We start from the raw sequence: 24,308 nt of genomic DNA, 5'->3' as shown, positions 1-24,308 counted from the left end.
AATTATAACAAATACAACAAATATGAAACTGAAAAGTCACCATCCTTCATAACTATAATAAACCTCTAACTATGGTAAACCTCTAAGCTCAGACTTCTAAGATTTACTCTCAATATGTATGTAAAGGAAAGCTTTTATAATATAGAAAGTAAATTGGAGTAAAAAAAAAAAAAAAACCACCAACACTTTTAAGACCATAATTATCATAGATCCAAAAATATATTTTAAAATTTGAACTTACCTTTTACTTCTTTGTTTTGGGTGACATCTGTAATCTGTGGGGAGCAGGGAACTTGGCCTATGAGAAAGTAATTTAATATACCAGTTTAATGTTTCTCAAATATATTATTTTTTGTTATTTAAGACAGATAATTACGAAGCAAAGGTTTGCTCTCCCCAATAAAAGTGAAGTCAAATAAAAATAAAAGTAAATTCTTCATTATGTTAACGGTGCTTATAACCTTGTCTGTGCTGAACAAACATTTTTCAATGTGAACCTCAGAATGAAAGGTACGTGGGTGATAATAACACATTGTCATCACAGAGGTCTTCCTCCCCTTAGCAGAGTAGTTGCCTGTGAGGGTTGGTCACCTGCCCTCCAGGTTATAGGTGGAAGCAAGCACAGTGGATTAGAAAGGCTAATGCTTCCTGCCCCTGTCAACATCCCTCAGCCCTAATTTCTATACACTGATCATTAGTAAATACTCAGATGGGCTCCATGCCACATGGGGTAGGGGGTTGAGCTGATGAAGGGGACTGAGGGGTGGGATGGGTGCAAAGGGGCTTGGGATCTTCTCCTCTTCTATAAATAGGGATAGAGAGTTAGAAACATCCATCAGTTGCCTCCTGCACGCCCCCTACTGGGGATGTGCCCACAACCAAGGTACATGCCCTTGACCGGAATCGAACCTGGGACCCTTCAGTCCGCAGACCAACGCTCTATCCACTGAGCCAAACCGGTCAGGGCTTTGAGAAAGAATTATTTTAAAGGCTTTCTCCAGTGTGATACATATTGCCTTACAGGTAAAGGCCCCAAAGAAGGGTTCTTTCAACTCCTAAGTACGTCCACGGCAATCACGGCTCTGGCTTTACAAGGGAATCTGGGTGGCACATCTCTCTGCCCATTGAGCGAACCTCATGCAATGTTCTGAATTCAGTGGATACTGTGTTAAATTTTTTTGGGGGAACTGTATTTTGTCACACATTTACTAAGGCTCTAATAAAGGGAATAAACTAAGTTTCTGATAATTCCATGTTACAATTGATTTCTGATTTAACTGTTACCCTCTCTCTTCTTTTTCTTCAACAATGAAAAAAAAAAGAAGCTTTTGTCACTCCTAGCAAAGCTCTCTATTTGTGATCCAGATCGGATGCTATCAATGACACTAATATTTATTTTTTTTTAAAAAAGCAGGCAAATCGCATAGTCCCTCTGCTCTGAATCTTTCAATAGCTCCATACCACTCCCAGAATAACCAAACAAAAAATTCATTGCAATACATCAAATGAGCAAGTTTAAGTTTATGAACCAATACACTGGTAGTGAAAAGAAGAGAAACAGACAAAAACATTTTGGAAATAATGTGCATAATGGCTTTTATAACCAAAGTGATGCATAAGGAAGAGAAAAAGTAAAGGATGATGCTAAGATCTCTAGCTTGAGTCTGATAGCAATACCATTCTCCATGAACGAGAATAAAGCATGTATAAAAGTTATGTATAGATATGAATCTCTTCTATTAGACTGTGATCTGTTTGATAAATACACTAATTTATCTCTGTAGTCCCTGTAGGATTTACTATAATATACTGCATGTAATACTAGTTTCAAACAAGTGTTTGATTTAAGAGTGGGTAAATATGGACTACAAAAATCTTATCTACAGCACCACAAATCTACTGAGGTTACTGGAGAAACCAGTCAGAGAATAAAGGCTGTTTTTCAAATCCTGACATTCAGATATCCAAGTAGGCAAGCCATGCTATGTCACTAATATCAAGATAAAAATGAGTGTGTTTCTCCTTTGTGACTCTGCATTGCCCAGAATAGGATTTATGTTTCCTTTCAAGACTATTCTTGATGTTCATGGGAATGAGCAGGAAATCTGGGAGTGAGATTGTGTGTGAAAGAGAGACTTGTTCATCAAGCACATCAATCGTGCTAGAAAAAAAATGTACAAACTTAGGGGATTGTGAGTTAAGGTGCAATTTCAAGGCCTTAATCCCTCAGGCTTCAGCTAAGTACAACTACTGAGTCTACCTCATGGCCAGGGTCAGTCTTTGCTATTTTATATTTTGGGGCAAGGGAGTAAATGATGGAACAAAGGATGACAGAATTCTAGCTAGAGGTGAAGGCAGGGACAAGAATGATGATTTTGAAAACTAAAGTGGAAGCAAACCAGAACCATCTATTTCCATTGTTAGAACCCCAAAGAGCATCCGAGGTCGAAGGAGATGATCACATCAACAACCTGTGAGTAAGGCAATCACCCTCCGTGGAATTTGTCCAGGGCAGCCTGGCTCTTGGTTAGTGGGAACTGACAAGATACTTGGCACTGAAAAGGCATCACAGAGGAAGATCACACCCCGCCCGGGGTATCACCCAGGCGCACTAATTCACTTAGCCGGGGGCTGCCACATCTTTCTTTTGTTTGCACCAGCAAATGGGCAGCATTACTGGAGCAGCTGTTTTGCTCTCCTGCATCTGTTGCTAACGCAAACAGCCTCTCCAGTCACCGTATTTATACCTTCTGCTTGCAGGGCACAGATCATGATTTTCAGTCCTGTCATGGCACATCTCATAGCAACACATGGTTGTTATTGTAAATAGGTCTGTTTAACTCTATTGCCTCCTGTAAACGTGGGGAGCAGTTCACTGCCCCTGCAAGCAGAGCTACGGGCGTGGGTAGAGATGTCAGGGGCTTGGCAATGGGAACTGGGGGTCAATTGCCAATGAGAGAAAACATGACAAGTGAGCCAGGATGAGTAATAGGAAGGACAATTATATCAAAACAGTCTCTTAAGTGGGACAAATAGGTACAGAAGAAACGGCATAAATTGGTAGGTGAACCTTACATATGGAAATAAATTATTATACTATCACGGGATTGATAATATTATTACAAAAAATTGTAGCAATGGCCAGCATTTTTGTAGCTGCTTTATAGTTTACAAAGCAGAGCCAATAGGAAACCAGTGTGGACAGTTTACATTTTTAAAAGTCTATATTAAAACAAAACCAAACTGTTTGAGTTAGTCCTGGGACCTAAGTTTCCTTACACTTTGCCTAGTTTCCTCTTCCCATAGGTCAATCCTAGCCGTTAAAATAAAAGTCAAGCCAAATAAACTAAAATATTAGCAGTAAAAACTAAAATAGTCTCATTGTCTCATCACCCCTCTGTACATTTTCATCAAGAATACATAGAGTGTATATGCCATGGCATCTGCTTATATGAAGATCATCAAGCTCATTTCCCATTGTGAGCACAGGTCTGAGTAACCTCAAAGTCTCAGAACACATTGAGAGGATAATCAGAGTGTAATTGCGATATCTTAAAAGTTGAGGTACTTGTCTTCGTAAAAATACACTCGAGTTTGGGAAGAGGCAATGGGTATGAAAAATCACCCAGCTACCACTTGCTTGACTGTGAGTTTAATAAAAGAAGAAGCTCAATTCCTATGAAGTAAAGTAGTTAAAAAACACTAAAAATTTTTGAAAATGAGACACAAATTATCAAGCAAGAAGTTATGAAAAGAAAAATTGGGGTGGGCATAGGTAGTAAAGGGTAAAGGGGGTCAAATAGATGGTGATGGAAGACGATTTGACTTTGGGTGCTAATCAAAACTGTGAGTTTAATAAAAGAAGAAGCTCAATTCCTATGAAGTAAAGTAGTTAAAAAACACTAAAAATTTTTGAAAATGAGACACAAATTATCAAGCAAGAAGTTATGAAAAGAAAAATTGGGGTGGGCATAGGTAGTAAAGGGTAAAGGGGGTCAAATATATGGTGATGGAAGACGATTTGACTTTGGGTGCTATGCACACAGTGCAATCAATATACAGATCATGTATCATAGAAATGTATGCTTAATTTTTTGCATGTGATATCTCATATTTATTCAGCTATTAGAGTTCGACTAACAATATGACTATGAGATTAATTACAAATTTCATTATTATCCAGATCCTGTGAAAAATACATATACTTTATATCAATAGGAAGATGATCATTCAATATTATATGTTCAGTAGAGGCCTGGTGCACAAAAATTGTGCACTCAGGGGGGTCTCTCAGCTCGGCCTGTGCCCTCTCGCAGTTCGGGAGCCCTTGGGGGATGTCTGACTGACAGCTTAGGCCCGCTCCCCATGGGCCTAAGCCAGCTGTGGGCAAACTACGGCCCGCGGGCCGGATTCGGCCCGTTTGAAATGAATAAAACTAAAAAAAAAAAAGACCGTACCCTTTTATGTAATGATGTTTACTTTGAATTTATATTAGTTCACACAAACACTCCATCCATGCTTTTGTTCCGGCCCTCCGGTCCAGTTTAAGAACCCATTGTGGCCCTCGAGTCAAAAAGTTTGCCCACCCCTGGCCTAAGCCATCAGTAGGACATCCTTAGCGCTGCCACGGAGGTGGGAGAGGCTCCCGCCACCACCACTGCACTGGTCAGCCATGAGCCTGGCTTCTGGCTGAACGGTGCTCCTCCTGTGGGAGCACACTGTCCACCAGGGGGCAGCTCCTGCATTGTCTGCTCCCTGGTGGTCAGTGTGTGCCATAGCTACCAGTTGTTCCACCGTTCGTTTGATTTGCATATTAGCCTTTTATTGAAAATAATGTATTTTATTGATACCTTTTATGAAGAGAGAAAAAGGTTAATTAAATAATAGTCTTAATTTAATTTATAATGTTTTATAAGCAGAACACAACCTTTTTCTATGTTACAACAGTTTGACCACTAAACTTCAGGTTCAAAGCATAACCCCTTGATTAATTGGCATAGCTAAGAGACGGGCTTTTTAGCAAATAGCATGTGGCAAGCTAGACTAAACCTGGAACCCAAACATTCTTCTCACTGATAGTTACACTTACTTTGGATTGGCTGTGTTTACCACTAAACCTAAAAATGTAATTTATTAAATCGCTATCAGTTTGAGAGAGGAGATTCTTTTTTAAGTATAAAAAAACTATGATTTCTCAAAGTTACTCAAGTGGATTTGTGGTAAAATGAAAAAGGATCAGGTCTCCAAAGTTATTTTCCAATGTAATTTTAATCCACCTAACCTGGCAAAATCTACATCCACTGAAGACAAATGTCTTCAAATTCCTGCATTATTGGAGCTATATTTCTTTAATATTACAAAATTCAGAGTTGTTTTCTTTTCAGTTAGGGAGTTTTGATTTTCCCAACATTCTGTGTCAAAGTGTGTACATTCCTTTTAGATCCTGATAAATAAAGAAGCAATCTATCATCTCTGATTTCATCTATGATAGCAAAAGTCTGGGAAAATATTTAAATAAATACACATGATATGAGCTATAGAAATATTTATAGCTATCTTTTGGAATTTTCCAAGGGGAAAAGGTGCTTTCCCACCCTTATCTCATGTAATTTCCAAAACTCTCTGGTGTTTGGGGACCAAAATAAAGCAAAAATTCCCCAAGGTCTTTCGGAGAGTTTGCAGGGAAACTAGGGATTGAATCTGGGCCTCCCTGGTGGGATTTCTTTCTAAGTACCTAATGTGTGTGTCTCATCCCTGAAAGCTCTTTCCAGCTTTCTAACACTATCCTGTCTTTCTAGCTTCTTAACACCTTCTCTCATCTTGAAGTTTGTTTCTCTGATAATATTCATGAAATTCCAACTCCAGAAGTAGAAAGACCTAGGGGGATCATTTAGGTCATCTCCTATACCTTTCATTTTCTTGTGAAAATAATGAAGTAATCCCCAGAGAGGTGGAAAATCCATAAAAGTTACTAAACTTTACATTCAGGAATAGAATTTGCATTTCTTGCTTCCAGATTACTGATTTTTTTTTTCAACAGAACAATTCTGGTCATTTAATTTCCAAATACATCTTCTTAACACTCTGGTCAAAGTTTAATATATGTATTTTCAGCTTTACATAATTGTCATTTTAATTGGTCAATGTTCGGCAATGATAACTTTAATTAGTTATGTAAATAGGTGGTAAAATGATATAGTTGAAAAGGGACATGGTAGTGAGACATGGTGGTAGATTGGCCTAAAGTATTATGTCTGAAACTTCAAAATTTAGTTAAGAACATAGAACAAAATTCCCTATGAATGTTTCTCCCTTAATAAATAAAATTACAATAAATTGCACAGCAACTGCTGTTGCCATAAATATTATTTTCTTATCTTTGAAATAGAGTAGCACATTAACACAATATTTCAAAGATCAAATATTATCACACAAAAGCATATATTTCTGTAGTAGAAATTTTCATTTTAACTTGTTATTTTGGCCCATTTTTGTATAAAACTCCAATTGCTCCTTATAGAATTTTAATGATGTAAACAATCTGCATAGATGGTGATTGGAGTATAATTATAGTACCTTATGATTACATAGGACTTTGAATCATCTGATCTTAATTGAGGTTCATTATAGTTCCATAATTTCTAGGTCTATTATTGTTATATCATGAAAATTAACATTGAGTGATGTTAAATAGTTTACTCAGCCACAAAATGAGTTATTGGCATAGTTTGAGATTTAACCATTTTCCAACTGGTTAAAAGGAGAGGGCTCAAGATAGAAATGTTGACAAAGGACATCAAGATAGAGATTATATGGGGGAGGATAAGCTAAGAGAGGGAGAAAGGGAGGGAGGGAGGGAGGGAGAGAGAGAGAGAGAGAACAGGAGAGCGAGACATTGCCAGTAAAGTTTGAAGAAAACTAAGAGACTGTCATTACAGAATCAGAGAATAAATATGGTGAAGAAAGAAGAGAGAGGTCAATTTTGTCAATTACTAAGATAAAAATAGAAGAATCATGGTAAGATGAGGACAGAAGAGTGATCGTTGACTGCCTTGAAGAAAACTAAGAGACTGTCATTACAGAATCAGAGAATAAATATGGTGAAGAAAGAAGAGAGAGGTCAATTTTGTCAATTACTAAGATAAAAATAGAAGAATCATGGTAAGATGAGGACAGAAGAGTGATCGTTGACTTTGACAAAATTCAGGGTATTGGTGACACCAAACAAAGTCAATTTAATGAAATGATGAGAATTAAAGCTCACCTGCAGTGGATCAAGAAGAAAATGTGATATAAGAAAGTGGGAACAGTAGGTCTAGATAAGTCTTGGTGAGAGTTTTCTGTGAAGGAGTTTCAAGACAAAGAGATATGGCTGGAAGCTCATGTGGGATCAAGAGAGGCTTTTTGTTTGTTTGGTTTTATGATAGAGAGAAAGACATATTTTTAACATTAAAAATGATCCATCATAAAGAGAAAAATGGATCATGTATGAAAAGGGATAATTTTAAAAGCAACATCTTTATAAAGACAAGGAAAAATAGGATTTAGGGCATAAGATGAGGGGAGTAGATTTAACTAAAAAAAAAAAAAGACTAATTCCATTAGAAAAGAATGGAAAGTGTGTGTGTGTGTGTGTGTGTGTGGTGGCAGTCTGAGGAAATTAGTAGTAGAAAGATGAGGTTGACTTTTTAAAAAAAATTTCCTTTTTTTCTGAGATTATGAGTTGGAAGTTGATGACTGTATGTGGGAGGGAATCGAGTGTTTTAATCGAGATTTAAGGAGAGCAAGTTGTTAACTAGTTGTTTGCTCAGAGTAGAAAGCAAATTTACTAGAGCTGCGGTGAATGCCTACTAGTATGCACTCAAAGTTACAGTGAGTACAGTCAGGAAGCATGTGGGATTTGTCCACAGTAAGAAGCAGATTGATTTTAACTATGGTTGGGAGTTTTCCCAGCCCAGTGTGAGGAAAGAAGACTTTGGTAAGGAGTTGTTGCTATTTGGGGCCACAGAATCTGTGCTGAATATGGGAGAAAATACAGACTTAGAGCAGAGGTATAGATAATGAAAAAGAAAAAGTGGCAAAATCAATACATTGAAGCTAGCTTAGAAAAATAGGATAGAAAATATAAGTAACTATGAAAAAATGAGATGACTTAGATGGAGATTTATGAAGGAAACTGAGATAAACAGCAGAAAAAGACTGTTGGCCCTGAAAGGTCCAAGCATTGAGGCCAGGGTGTTAGATGGCTATCTGTTGATGTGAAAGTTGCAATGACTGATGAATGGGGTAGCAAAGTTCATCAGTGAGATAGAGTTTGAGAGTTTGGTTGGTGACATATCATGGGATTGTGAGAGGGGTAAGCAGTATGACATGGCTTCAAAAGAGAAGCTGTTTTGAAAGAAGATATGAAAGAATTTAAAAGTGACAAGGAGGGAAAATGAGGAGACTCTTGCAATTTTCAGACCACAGGGATTAGATGATACAATGTGTCTATCCTTGAGGGGGAAACAGAAATAAGTTCAGGCAAGAGCCAAATTTCATTTAGAATAGCGGTTCTGGACCTGTGGGTCGTGACCCCTTTGGGGTCCAATGATCCTTTCACAGGGGTCACCTAAATACATCCTGCATATCAGATATTTACATTAAGATTCATAACAGCAGCAAAATTACAGTTATGAAGTAGCAATGAAAATAATTTTATGGTTGGGGTCACCACAACATGAGGAACTGTATTAAAGGGTCGCGGCATTAGGAAGGTTGAGAACCACTGATTTAGAGAGAGAAGGTAGAGGGAATTTTCAGAATAGAGGTCACAGAAGTGGGAAGAATTGTTGAGGATAGAACAGGAATTCCAGAAGCCACATGGAAGCATCTGGGAGCGGGGAGAAGGGTGGGAGATGAAGCCAGATTAAAGGATGACGGAAAAACAGGGTCCTGGCATCCATGAGATGATACAAGGGACTTGGACTTACTAGAGAAATGGTGACTGAGGGTGACAATATTGTAAGCCTTGTTGGAGTTGGCCCAGAACATGTGGCAATTGAATGTTTTGGTGGCTGAGTCAGCTCTTGGTTAGAAGTACAGGTCAAGTGGAATCATATGAGATAAAGCCTCATCTACTTCTTAACCCAAATATAATATTTTTCCATTAACTTGGCTGAGTCTCTTATACCATAACTAGAAGCCTGTTGCATGAAGATTCGCTCAATAGGCCTTCCTTCCCCTGGTGCTGGCACTGGTTTTCCTCCGTCACCTGGGACCCAGGCCTTTGGTCTGGCTGCAACAGAGAAGCCAAGCCTCTTCAGTCTTCAGTCTTCAGTCTTCACTCTGGCTAGAGCCTTCAGTCTTTGCTTTGTGCCTGTGTATGCAAATTAACTGCCATCTTTGTTGGGTTAATTTGCATAGTCGCTCTGATTGGCTGGGGGGTGTAGCAGAGTGACACCAATTTGCATGTTTCTCTTTTATTAGTGTAGATATTTTTAAAGTTTTTTAAAAAAATATGTGAGTATATTATGTCCTATGTAAGGTACAAGAGAAGAAAACTTGCTCCCAGTTCTTGTGAAACTCAGAGAAGACGGAAAGGAAAACAAATAGAGAAAATTAATGAAGGTTGCTTTATATGATACACACTGCATTTATATTAGGAGGGAATGTATAGGCTAGGTTTCCTAAAAAGAATGCCACCCGCAGAATGGAAATTTTGAGTAATGTCCGAAGAGACTTTTCTTTGAAGGAAAATAGAGTGTAGGGTTTAGACGAGCTCTTATGGTTGTAATGAGAAGGAAAAAAATTAATTTGATTCAATTTTTCATGAGGCTGCTCTTGGGAAAATGGATTCTCATGAAATTTTGCAAGGAGATGCCATACTAAGGTCTCACTAAACATAGAGCTTGATGGGGCAGGGGGGGTGGTTGGATTCTCGGGATCTTTAGGAAGCTTAGGGTTTTCAGATAACAGGTTTTGTCTTCTAAGACTTTGCAATTATGACTTGGCCATACTCTAGGCGTTTTGCTCCTACTGTTTCCCAACTTACCAGCTGAGATTTCCCGACTTCCCATTATAGTCAACAAAGAGAATCTGATTGACCCTTGTGCTTGGACAAGTGATTAAGCATCCCATGAATAAACTGCCTGTAATCAGGGACCAGTCTTGCTTCAATTAGCCAAGGTTGGGAATGAGAGTGGTGCTCTCAGTCCAATCATTTGGCTGATTGGACAGCAGGGGGTCTGGGTGGGCAGAATTCCTTAGGGATTTATGGGTGGGCAGGCAATGACTGTGACCATTAACTACAAAATTATTCCAGGCTGGAGAAGAACATGAATTAATAACTGAAATTATTTATATTTTTGGTTTGGAAGTGATCATCAGCATTCTGAATTCATGTATTTTTAGCCTTCTAATTTTTATCATTGCATAATGCTATATTTCATTTTGGCTCATATTCTAGAACTCTTTTAAGAAACTTGTATATGGACCACAGGAAGGGAAATGATTTAATAAGATAGTTCTTAGAGGACTGCTTTATTACTTTTTCTGGAGCCTGCTGACCACTTGTGTCAGGGTATACAGAAAGCATATTTGAAAATAAATTTACAACTTACTACTAAAATATGAATATGTATTTGTTTTGGGAATTATGGTAAGTGAATGGAATAGATTGCCCTTTACTAATGTGATGATGTTACCCGAGCACAGCTACTTCTCTTCCAGAATGAGAATGAGATAATTTGAGGAAGGGAGGATTATATAATATATATTCATCTTTGACTATATTTAAGCTTTATTTTGCCTTCCCCAGAGAAAACAGAATAAAACAGATTTTACTGAATAGACTGGGACTTTCCACTTGTGAAAACTTTCAACCTAATGATATAGAAATCAAAAAGTTTTCACAACATTTTTGAATGAAATTAAAACTGTTTTAAAGTGTTCAGCTAGTGTTTTTCATTGCTAATATCATTCCTAAAATCATGCAAAACCATGCCAGTCACCCATGTTCTTTAAACTTCATTTCATAGATCCCAGGGACTCAACTGCTCTCTTCTTTACAGATTCTACCTTATCTCCTAGGCCAGGGGTGGGCAAACTTTTTGACTCGAGGGCCACAATGGGTTCTTAAACTGGACCGGAGGGCCGGAACAAAAGCATGGATGGAGTGTTTGTGTGAACTAATATAAATTCAAAGTAAACATCATTACATAAAAGGGTACGGTCTTTTTTTTTTTTTAGTTTTATTCTTTTCAAACGGGCTGGATCCGGTCCGCGGGCCATAGTTTGCCCACGGCTGTCCTAGGCCCTTGGAGTTGCTCCTGCCCTCTGAAACTGAGCTCATAAATGAGGTATAGTCACCCTACTTCTCTTGATATTTGTTATTCTCAAGGATAATCAGGAAAGCTGGTAACAACAAAAAGTTGCCATAACAATGATAAACTTGATAAACATAGGAAATCACAAACTTTCAAATTTCTTATAATAGCAGTCCCTAACATGTATCTCCTATAAATCGGTAACTTCCATGGAAACTTCCATGGATTCTACTTATAGTTTTGGGGACAGAATTTACCAAAACTCTTATCTTTTCTCATATCCCATTCTTCCTTGCTGAAAAAATGAAACAGGTGAAGCACTAAGTATTATCTTGGTGCAAGAGGACAAATAATAATTTTTAAAAACCACCAGATTGATTGAAAACTCTTCCACTAGACACCTGTCTTGCTCAAGAAAAATCTTTGGTGCGTTTCCTCCTGAGGTTCACAATGACTGTTCCTATTGATAAAGGGTAAGAGGATTCATGCTATCAAAGAAACTTATGGCCTCCGCCGTCAGCCTATGTCATGAGCCCGGCGCCTTGCCCTGCCTGGGACTCAATTCCCATATTAGTCTCTTCCACTGGGGTTCCATTCTTAGTCCACCTGTCATTCTTCCTCAGGCCTGGGGTTAGCTAGGAAAGGACCCCAAGTCTATTTATCTCCATCATATATTATAGAGCAGAGAAATCAAGGAAGCTTATAAAGAAGAAAAATGTGTGCCCTAACCGGTTTGGCTCAGTGGAGAGAGCGTTGGCCTGCGGACTCAAGGGTCCCAGGTTCGATTCAGGTCAAGGGCATGTACCTTGGTTGTGGGCACATACCCAGTGGGGAGTGTGCAGGAGGCAGCTGATCGATGTTTCTCTCTCATTGATGTTTCTAACTCTCTATCCCTCTCCCTTCCTCTCTGTAAAGAATCAATAAAATATATTTAAAAAAAAGAAGAAGAAAAATGTGGCAATGAGTCTCGTTTTATCTCTTCCATAGCTGGTCAGCAGCACTGGCCACAGCACCGCTGCAGGCCTTCCAGTTTGCATTCCCAGGACTGCACTGTTCTTTCCCTAGAGTATCTGAGTGTGAGCTGGGGTAGGGCATGGGAGTACAGATATGTTTGCTTTCATTTGTGGCATAAGGGGTTCATAAGTCAGGTCACGGACAGATTAAAGAGAAACAGATCACTGCAATCTCTAGGGGCCGCACAGCGCTCAGTGGTAGCTTTTGAAGATACCCGTGAAATATTACTGCTATCCAAAAACAAAGTGAGGAACTGTACCTTACTGTTCACAACATCAGTGGGATCATTTTTCATAACCTGATGTTTATACCAGGTGAGTTTTCATCAGGAAATATATCAACGAGAGAAGGAGAGAGAGGGAATATGAACAGTGAAGATTAGTAAGATAAATATGAAACTAAATCCACTTTCAAGAGCGCAGACTTTAAGTCCTTGAACACTGGGCGGAATTTCTTGTTTTCCACATAAATCAAATGGCTTATCTAAGACAGTGCACCCTACTATTTCACTATATTTTATACAGAGTAGAAGTGGGTTTTGAATTGATAGAAAGTAGGTTCTTCTGCCACTTGTAATACAGACAATTTTAGGTTCTGATAAATAGCCACTGACTTTGATTTTATCTAGTAATTTGAGAATAACATTCAGGAACGGAAAAACTAGACTATAGTAATAACACATTGGTGACCAGCAGGATGTTTAAACTGAAAATAAGCTGTGGCAAAATATTTTGATGTTATTTCTATTTCTACTACTTCACAATCTAGTGAAGTTCTTCAGTATAAGCAGAGTTACATTCAAAGATTAAAAACATGTATCCTAAAGGTCCAAATAAATCATTGTTTTTTAATTATATTTTCTTCATATTACCAAAAATAGTAAAACTCAGCCTTAACCACACCATTGTACCATTCTATAAAGGGTGAAAATTTCCCCAAATGTTTCCTCTAATAACATTTTTATCATAACCATTGTTAGGATTTCTGTACCTTTCTTCCTTGACTTTCTTGTGCTTTTTCTGATTCTCTCTTTCCCATACTTTTACCTTATATCATCCTATATTCTTTCAATACTTGTATTTTAAATTTAAAATAGAAAATGTATTGATTATATCTCACTACTAAGCAAATAAAGCTACAACAAGCAAAAAGAAAAAGAACATTGGCAACTTTAACTGGGAGCTTTGAAAGTTCATGTCCGTACAGTGAAACTACAGTCTGGTCTATGAATTTTAACACGTTTTCTAGTTGGGAATAAAGAAAGGAGGTGAAGAACAGAGCCATCAACTTCATTTCGTGGGAAGGGGAAACACGCTGAAGGTATCCTTATTTGAAATTTATCTCAGGTGGACAAGAGTGCATACCTCTATGTCTAATACCAGTTGGTAGATATCTTACCTATTTGAATTTATTAATGTGCAGTAAGGTTGACTTCCTGGGGCAAGGAAATAAACTGTAACCCATGTTAATATATTAAGAAATGATATACAAATATATCTGATTAACTTGAGAGGTCTTACAGTGCCCAGATCACAGAAAAAGACAACAGCATCCCAAATGGAAGGATGAGCCTGGATTGCGTGTCCACACTTATTAAAAAGTCCTGCTGTTATCAGGACTTAGCTGATTGTGAAACTCATTCCAGTTGGAAAATGCGTGGGTATTTGTGTGACCTGGGATTGAGCACTAAATGTGTGAGCACAGAAAACGCTCCAAAACATTGGGGCCCTTTGCTGTGGAGTATCCCCTGACTGAGCGTAAGGTACGAACACAACAGGTAGCTAGCAAATATTAACCTCACCACATAAAATACGGATGCCTGGGGAAGTCAGGAGGTATCTTCAAAGCAGAGGTGACAATGGCAGTGATAACCCAAGGTCAAGTGAACTGGTGAGGAGCTGAACCTCTCTGACCTGGCTGTAGGGTTTCATAGTAAAGTGATAATGAACAATAGGATGTCACCAATTTGGTAGCAATAATATCAATAGCTGTCAGGCTTCATTCTAAGACTTTTACATGTATTATCTTATTCGGTCTTCATAAGAACACTGAGTAGGTGCTATTATTATCTCTGCCTTACAAATGAGAAAATAAAGGCACATAAAATTTGAGTAACTTGTCTAAGCCTACACAGCTACATTCTGCAGTCACATAGGCATACCACCTTAGTTTATTAAGTATGGAGATTAGTAGATGGGCTGGAATTTACTGGTATACATTCCCTTTGGTACTGGCTATTGACATATAATTTCTTGTAATTTTTAACTTGGTGAGTTTCTGAATAAAAATAGGGCATGTGTGAAGCGATACATTTCAAAATGCCAGTTGGCAAACATGAAAGGATGTGTAACTCACATTGGAAGATGCCAATCACTGGTGCCTTTTCTGTTAAGGAGAAGTTGAATCATTGTGCTTTAATTATAGATCCCATTTCCAGGAAGGAACATATTTTGCTATATATTAAATGTTACAGTTAGGCAATATAAAATTGTGAAATCAGTTACTTATTCTGGTCAAAGGAAACAGGTATAGAATTAAGTATTATTATGAAGTCATGTTGGCTCATAAAGTTCCTTTTTCATGATCTAAATTCAACTTCACAGTGTTGGTAAATCTAATAAATTGTATGCGAACAGATGGATCAAGTGTAACATTTCCAGTGAGTAGGAAACATTATTATCTCACCCCATCCTGTTACTCATTCAAGGTACAGAAATGTTAAGCAATAAACTTTCTACCTAGGAAATTTATTCATGTAACATTTATCAGAAATTACACCTGCCGTTGACCATATTTTGCCAGCCTTATCGGTTTGGGGCCATGAAGTATAGTGGGTGTGAGAGGATGAAAACCTATGAGAAATTTAATCGTAACAGAAATCCAATTTAGATAACTTGCACATTGTGTAAAAGGAGACCTTTCCACCTAAAGTGGCACTTGCTTTAAAGATAGCAAAACTAAATGCTATTTTTCATTGCAACTCATTGAAACCTAAGATGAACTTTGAGAGGATCAGCCACTGAAGGTGATAAATGACAAGAACTTTGAGTTATCAGTACCACACACCCTTACTAGATCTAACTGAAGATTCTTTCCTGAACAAGGAACAATAGCGCTGTTTTGACCAATCAAGCACAGACTTAGTAATACCCCCTGCGCTATCTGGAAAGTTATTTCAATCTTTAAGTCGCATAAGCACAATCTTTAAGTCGCATAAGCATTTATCTTTCTAACCCATTAAAACCCCTTGATTTTTTCCAGTAGAAAATTCCTTAGTAAATTGCTTTATTGGCCTGTGTTCCATTGCCTGACAAGTAAATAAACTCACTGGTTGTGTTATTGATCACTGCAGTAGTCCTTGTCTTTCCTCTAACAATTGTTTCTGCTCTCCATCTACATGGTAATATGTAGATTAATTTTTCAACACTTAAACTTCCCCTTTCTCATTTAAAATCCAAATACAAGTTTATGCCAAAACTATAATTTTAATGAATTTAATTTTATATAACTAAAACATGCTAAAAATTTTTCAGCCTGAAAGGGGATTTTGTCACCTTTTGCTGGAAAACTGTGTAGTTACTGCATGGAGTGTGTGTGCTGCCAACATCAAAATTGTATTACAAGGAAGGGCTTAGGTTAGCCATCCTCATTTTGTTAGATTCTCTGTACACTGCAGTTCTCCTCTTCATGTCTTACCTGTATTATCCTGGCACTCCTACCTAGAGAACTTATTCATCTACCTAAAACATTAAGGACTGCCCTTTCAAACTAGAAAAATCTGATTCTATCAATTTAAGCAGACGTCTTCCTTCTGATACCATTGCAATGACCTAGTTATTAATATAGGAAAGGAGCAAAGGAGGAAGCCAGACATTATAGGCATGTCATTTGGGAAGCATCACCAGGAAGCTACAACTTCTCACTCCCCGGGGAAACCCCAGACTGTTCCCTGCAAAACACTGGGGAAAGGGGACTGGGCAAAGGAAAGATAGGTGCATTCCCAGTAAAGTGGGGGTGACACAGAGAAGGTACTTCTTTGTCAATCACACCTGGGAACAGAAATTGTTGACTAGAAAGGGCGTGACCACTGCAAGCACGGGAAAATTTGGAAATACCTAATCTAAACAAAGGAGTTCTCTCTCTTGCTGTGCTTGACTGTTGGCTTGTGGGGCTCTTTTGCTCCTGCTTCCTTGCACTCGCCCTATGGCCCTCAGCCATGGGAACCCCACACCCAATGGACTAATGGACTACAGTGGGGAAACACAAGCTAAACTAGCCTGATGCTGGACTGTACCCGGCTCCAACATGCAAAGGAAACTCTGGACACTGATGCTGATTTTATCTCTACTGAAGCCCAGCTACACTTCTAAGACTGAGCTAAGGGAAATGAGACTTTGGAAACTCGGGGATTTAATTCCATAGAAATAAAGCTTTCTACTACATCTCATCCTCCTGTGGGGGACTCGGGAAATTTTTATTCCAGTGGCACCCCAAGTACCCCACCCCCATGAACAACCAGTGGAGATGAGCCCCTCTCCTATCCTGTAACACTTCCTTTAAGAGTTGACTTAAGACATCTCCAGAAAATTTTCTCTGATCAACTCTATCATTCTTTAATTTGGTCTCATTGATATTAGTATACTTGTTGCTTTGATGGTTTTCTTGCTAATTGTACTTTACCTGTGGTTTAACTTACAAGAATATCCCAAGTGTCCCATTGCTGTTCACAATGTCCCCTACAACTTTTGGAATTTCTCACTTCATCTGTTGGCTATAATAAGTCATTGTCCTTGGTTCTGTTTGAAAATTGATCAAGTCAACCATTTATCAGTTGTCAAGTTTTGTTTTCCTTTCTTTGGATGGGATAAATATCAGATCTTCCAGCTTTCAGAAACTCCTTTGCAGCCTCTTTATAAGGTGGAATGCTATAGTGAAAGCAAGTTTAAACCAATATCTGGCAAATATTGAATAACTAGAGGCCCAGTGCACAAATTCATGCACAGATGGGGTCCCACGTCCTGGCCGGCGATCAGGGCCCATCGGGGCCATCTCGACCAGTCCAGATGGGGACCGTGGGAGGTTGGCTGGCTGCGGGAGGTTGACTGTGGCAGCGCACTGACCACCAGGGGCAGCTCCTAGTGTCTGGCCCCTAGTGGTCAATGCACATCATAGTGACTGGTCGACCAATTATTCCGGTCATTCGGTCGTAAAGGTTGCTTAGGCATATATATATATAATTTTTTTTTTTTTAGAAAAAAGGAATGAAAACAGCCATGTATCCTGTTTTTCTTGTTGTTGTTGTTTTTTGTGTGTATTGTTAGGTTTTTGTTTGTTTTGTAATGTTAGGGAAGGCCTCAAACTCTCTCCTCAGCCACTTTGGACAATTACCTTAAAGGAGCAAAATATAAGTATCTAGGATAGAAGACACTGTGATCCTAAAGTTCTGTCTTGTTTGGTGCCCCCACTCCTATCACAGAACAATTTGTTACTTTATCTGACAAAAAAAGTGGATTGATCTTACTCTAAAAATATCATTTCATCAGCTTCAAAATAACCCTTTTAAACAAGGACCCAGGGATAGCAGAATATATATATATATTCCCAAACGATGTGGGAAGCTCCTACTAATAGAAAACCATTCTATAAGTTAGAGCATCACCGAAAAGGCATTGAGGGACACAGCATAGATTCTGAGAAGCACATTTGGGGTATATTTGGGAACTGAAAATGGATCAGGCAATGATACTCAGGAATAATTTTTAGTTTTGTTAGGTGTTATTGTGAGATTGTTTTGACAATACAAAAACATACTTCTGTTTTTAGAGTGTGGAATTAACCTGTCTGTGTAATATTTGATTCTGACCCCGCCCCCCAGGACTCCTCCACCCCATTTCACAGAGCAGTCATCTTGTGGATGATTCTGCCAACAAACTGGCATTACACTTTGCTTGGGAGAATATGTGAGGTCAGAATGGGGCTTTTCTCAGCTTGCATGACTAGATTGGATGACTTCTTGTCTGCCAATGAATGTTTGCATATTTGGCAGAAGGTGGTTTAAGACTTGCTTCTATTGTAGCAAGCCATCTGTTAGCAAGAGGGGCGTTGCCTTCCCCTCTCCTAGCTGGAGGCTTCCTACACATACACAAAAGAACTCTGTAGTTTCTAATAGACAAAATGGACTTCTGTTTGTTTGCAGTAATAGATTTTTTTTATCATTGTGTATTTGAATGAAATGGACTTCTGTTTGTTTGCAGTAATAGATTTTTTTATCATTGGGTATTTGAATATGTTCTCTAAATCTTCTTCTCATAATAAAATACTAACCATCTAAGAGAAACTATACTGACCTATTAGTAATGAGATAATTTTCTTCAAGAACGTATCTCTGAAATAGTAACTGTTTCCTGAAGATCTACCTTCTTGTCTGATGATTTTTTTAAATTACCATCTTCTCTCTAAAAGTATGAGGGTGTTCTAAATACACTAACAATCTAACTCAAGGGCTCATTTTGCAAGGAGTGTCAGTCAACATATTTTATAGAAGAAAAAAATGGCTGGTGTGCTAATGGAGCGAATCAGGGTAAGTGTAGGTTAGATAACAAGTTTCCGTGATAGTTCTTTTCGCCTCGCCTTTCCATGCAGTAGAGGGCAGTAGTGAATTGTGCATATTTCCTTTAAAACTAAACCAAAAAAATATAATCACACAATGTAAGAACCATATTGAAAATGTCCCATATGCAATAGTATTTGTTGGGGTCCCCTGAGCAAAAAGCAATTGACCTGGGCTGCAATCCGGTATGAATAGCTAATTTCAGATTGCGGACGCATGCTTCAGTTCAGGCAAGGAAGGATTTGAGTTTGACATTGTATTGTATCTAGACATTCACAAATCAGATCTAGGCAGAAATTAAACATTTCTATTTTTTTTTCTAAAAAATGTCATTTCCTTAAGAAAATTTTATAATATAAAGATATTTTAGCTATTTCTAGGCTTAAAATGTGTTCTTTTTCAAGATAAATATAATATTTTATAAAGTATAAACATTTATCTTCTTTAAAAGCCTTTTAAATTATTGAATAAAATACAATTTCTTAGCAAATAACTATGTTTATGAAACTTTTTGCCTTATTTTTCAATTTATGCAATTGACCTAAAGCAGTAAATTTCAACTTTTTACGTTTCTTTTTAAATTTTCTGGTATTTACCTACATGATTTAAAATATGTTTATCCTCATTTTCTCTTATTTTTAAAATCTTAAATGTCTTTTATTATCTCCCTAGTAAAGAAGATGAGAAATTAGCACTCTTACACCTCCCCTCAACTATTCCCTCACCATATTCTTCCAAAATGCCATTTCTAATTATTCAGTTTTGGGCCCCGTGTCTTACTCTTAGGGGGCCATTATTAAATACTGACAGAGTATTCAAACAGCAGAAAGGAATTCCCAGTGAAGGAGAGGTCATTCACGCTTACTGAGTCCTGACTCTGTGCCCGACATTTTCACCTGATTTTTAAAATTTTACTTTTATTTTTTGCCACTATTACAGATGTCCCTATATGCCCCCCCCCTTTGTCCACCTCCACCCAGCTCTCATACCCCCCTTCCCTTGGGCCATCACCACATTGTTGTCTGTATCTATGGGTTATGTATATATGTTCTTTGGTTAATCTCTTCACCTTCTTTCATCCAGTATCCACCGCCCATCTCCCCTCTGACAGCTGTCAGTCTGTTCCATGTAGCCATGCCACTGTTTCAACCACAATCACAGAGATAAACATTTCTTTTTATCTTTTCAGATTGCAACATTTAAACAGGTCTTTTTAAAAAATATTTTTAAAAATTTATTTCATGCCCATCAGCAGATGAGTGGATTAAAAAACTGTGGTACACCTACACAATGGAATACTACACTGCTATAAAAAGAAGGAACTTTTACCATTTGAAGGACTTGTATGCATGCATATTAGCATAACCAATGGAAACAGACACTGGGACAGTGGGGGCTTGCCCAGGGTGGGAATGGCTGGCAGGGGGTGGGAGGGGTCAACTGGGGAAAAAGGAGACTTATGTAAAACTTTAGACAATAAAAAAATAAAGAATATAACTTGGACTAGGAAAGGTAAAATAAAAAATTTATTTCAGAGAGGAAGGGAAAGAGAGAAGAGATAGAAATATTAATGATGAGACAGAACTATTGATCAGCTGCCTCCTGCACACCCCACACTGGAGATCGAGCCCACAACCCAGGAGGCATGTGTCCTGACCAGGAATTGAACCCTGTTTTCCTGGTTCATAGGTCAACACTCAACCACTGAACCACACCAGCCGGGCTAAACAGGTCTTTTGAAAGTAGAAAAGTGCATCTATTCTTAGAAAAAATCTTGGTAGAGGATAAACAGATCTCAGATTTCAGACACATGGTGCATGTCTGAATCTTAGCTCTTCCACTCAGGAGCTGCCAGACCTTCCATTTCACCATCTTTGCTTCCCCTCTAAGGCGCCCAGAAATGGGTGGAGGTGGCAGTGACCAGGCTCCTATCCCACTGAGCTTGTTTGCTTAAACTCTTGGACGGACCTACCAGTCCTTTGAGGAGGCCCAGTGTTGACATTTAAATGTATTAGTAGTAATATTAAATGCAAATGAAAACTATTCTAATTAAGGCAAAGTTTGTTAGATTTTTAAAAGAAAACTAGATTATATGCTGTTTGTAAGAGGCATACATGAAATACAAAGAGGATAAAGGTAAAGAAGGAAAAAGATTTCCCATACAACACTGGGTGGGGGGGGGGAGCTGATGTAGGTATACTGATATCAAAGTAGAGTGTCTTTCAGACAAGAGTTATTATTGGATATAAGTGAGCCATTTCATATGATAATGTGGTGAATTCAAGTGAAAGATGACAGTCCCCAATTTACGATGGTTTGAGCTATATCACGAAAATGTAAATTAGATCATGAAATTCTTATGCTTAAAACCTTTCTATAGATTCATTGTATTTCAACTTAAATGCAAACTTCTTACATTTTCACACAGGACTTACATTGTTTCACTTCTGTGTCCCTCCCCAACCGCAGTTCAATCTCTCTCTCAGTCTCTTCTGCCCATTCCCACTGGCCTTTCATTTCATTACTTCAGGATTTTTGTACTAGCATATGCATTTTTTTGCTTAAACTAGTCTTCCCCCAGCTTTTAGTGTCTCTGCTCCTTTTCATATGCCTTGCCTCAGTTCACATAAACCTTGACCCATGAGATATTCTCCAACTATTCTATCTAAATAAGTCACTCCCTACCTCAACTAGTTACTCAATCACAGTGGCATTCAAATTTGAAAAGCCATCCCCAGGGATATTCCAGCAAGGACAAATTCAGGGGGATCTATCAGTTGATCTAACTTCCAGGTATATCCTTGTCACAGGGTGTATGAAAATCTCTCAGATGCCAAGGAAAGGTTACTGTCATCTATAATTCAGTCCAGAAACTTTGAGATGGCTCCTCATTCCCTGTCTTATAGACATATATCTTATTGGATCATGAAATGTGGAACAGACATGTGGTGGAGTACACAGGTGGGAGTAACTCATTTAACAAATTCAAATGAACAAAGTAAAAAAAAAGCATCACTCTTAAGAGAGGGTACTATGACAGAGAGAGAGAGCAAAGCCAAGAAAGCATGAGAAAGAAAAGTTGAATGCAAAAATAAAATTAAACATGTTTAAACCCAAGCAATTATTTTCAGAAATTCTTAACATTCACCCCTAAAATAATCCATTTTCTCTTAAAACAGTCACTTTCAAGTGTCAATGCATCTTCAGTCATAATGTTAATCCTTATAGTTAATCTCTAATTAGATGTGCTTTAATGTACTAAAAATGTTCAATATACATTGGATATTATAATCCATGGGCAAAACTCATATAATTTTTTAACTTTACTGTACACTAGCCAATAAGGTAATTAAAACTGACTTTATCAAATCACATCTTGACCTATTGTTCCAATTTTAGTAAATGCTCATTATTTTATTTCATAAATTATTTAATTTTCTCTACCTTTTTCTAACAAAATAGAAATTACATGCTACATGCTATGGTTTCCAGTGTTTAATTATTATAAACTATTATTAAACACTAGCACTAATACATACAAAAAGATTTATTATGATGTTTAATAAAATTATTTGGTATTGTTATAGATTTTTTATGGCTGATAATAATTATTTAGTTATTTTCATTTAAACCTTTTTCTTCCTAAATATGGTATTAGGCTCTTAACAGCATACAATACATCATTTGACATGCTGCAGAGTAGTTTAATATAGTACTATGGAAAAACTGTGGTCAATAAGTACTATTTAAATCAGAAAAAAACCCCAATTATGTTTCAAATCGTATTTCTCCAAAGTAACATGTCAATCAGAATGATATAGTAAATATTTTGAATTAAAATGCATGGATATAGCAATTAGTGAAAAATACAGATCTATGGCCACTAAGGGGGGTGAGGTAAAAGGAGGAGTGATGTTTGGGCTCATAATATGTCTCGTAAGTGACTAAAATGACTATTGTCTATTTTGTTCCTTGTTAATATGTGTCAATAAATCAGGGTTATAATATACATTTCTGAGCTTTTGTTTTAACTGAATAAATGATCATTTTAAAAATTGATTCTAGAGAGAAAGAGGAAGGGAGAGAGAGAAAAACACTGATTTGTTGTTCTACTTATTTATACATTCACTAGGGGCCCAGTACACAAATTTGTGCACCTTGAAAGGAACTGTGGGCCTCAAGGCTGCTGTGGGTACAGGGCGGGTCTCAGCCCATCCTCCATGCCCCCACCCGACCCCTCCTACCATGGCTCCCGGTCCGCTGTCTGGCAGCAGCCTTGCTCCTGTCGCTGCTGCTCTTATGCACTGACAGTGCAGGGCCTGCTCACACCTGCTGCTGGTGCAGGTCCCAATTGCTCTGCACCATCAGTGGGTGCGAGTGGGGACAGCACCAGCAGCAGGTGTGAGCTCTGGGAAGGACCACAGTGTGCCGGGGCAAAGAATTTTCGGTAACCACCAGAGGCTTGCCCTGATGACAGCGACTGGCACCCCACCTTGGTCTGGCGCCCCCGCTCACCTGCTCAACCATCCCACTGTGGCCGTCACCCTCCATGTTCTGCACTCTGCTGCCTGTTGCCATGCCTGCCATGTTCTGCGTGCGCCCCCTGGTGGTCAGTGCATGTTAAAGCCACTGGTTGTTCGGTTGTTCCACCATTCAGTCTATTTGCATATTAGCCTTTTATTATATAGGACTAGAGGCCCGGTGCACAAAAATGTGTGCACTCGGGTGGGGGGGGTCCGTCAGCCCGGCCTGTGCCCTCTTGCAGTCTGGGACACCTCGGGGGATAACCACCTGCTGGCTTAGGCCTGCTCCCCGGGGGATTGGGCCTAAGCTGGCAGTCAGACATCCCTCTGGCAACCCAGGAGCCCTCAGGGGATGTCCACTTGCTAGCAGGGAGCAGGCCTAAGCTGCAGTCAGACATCCTTAGTGCTGCTGAGGAGGCAGGAGAGGCTCCCACCACCACCGCTGTACTGGCAGCCGTCAGCCTGGCTTGTGACTGAGCAGAGCTCCCCCTGTGGGAGCGCACTGACCATCAGGGGGCAGCTCCTGCATTGAGCGTCTGCCCCCTGGTGGTCAGTGTGTGTGTCATAGTGACCAGTTGTTCTCAGTCATTCTGCTGTTAGGGTCAATTTGCATATTGCCCTTTTATTATATAGGATAGAGACCTGGTGCATGGGTGGGGACTGGCTGGTTTGCCCTGAAGGGTGTCCCAGATCAGGGTGGGGATCCCACTGGGGTGCCTGGCCAGCCTGGGTGAGGGGCTGATGGCTGTTTGCAGGCTGGTCAAGCCTGCCCCAGTGGGGACCCTCACCCCATGGAGGTTTGGCTAGCCTGGGTGAGGGGCTTATGGCTGTTTTCAGGCTGGCCCAACCCCCTTT

The 24,308-nt window shown here is 38.9% G+C and overlaps 1 long non-coding RNA gene across 1 annotated transcript in view; it reads right to left on the bottom strand.

Annotated features, from left to right (window-relative positions):
• Positions 1 to 242: 242 nt before the first annotated feature.
• The window catches only part of LOC106727183, a 147,937-nt gene continuing 123,871 nt past the window's right edge, over positions 243 to 24,308 (bottom strand). The window contains exon 3 of the long non-coding RNA XR_001363351.1: positions 243 to 298. This is a non-coding gene — a long non-coding RNA (uncharacterized LOC106727183). The remainder of the gene's footprint in view (positions 299 to 24,308) is intronic.

This window comes from Myotis brandtii, unplaced genomic scaffold (genome assembly GCF_000412655.1).
Source record: "Myotis brandtii unplaced genomic scaffold, ASM41265v1 scaffold384, whole genome shotgun sequence".
Classification (NCBI taxonomy): Eukaryota; Metazoa; Chordata; class Mammalia; order Chiroptera; family Vespertilionidae; genus Myotis; species Myotis brandtii.
The sequence above is the reverse complement of the archived record's forward strand: the minus strand, read 5'-3'. Positions and strand labels throughout refer to the sequence as shown.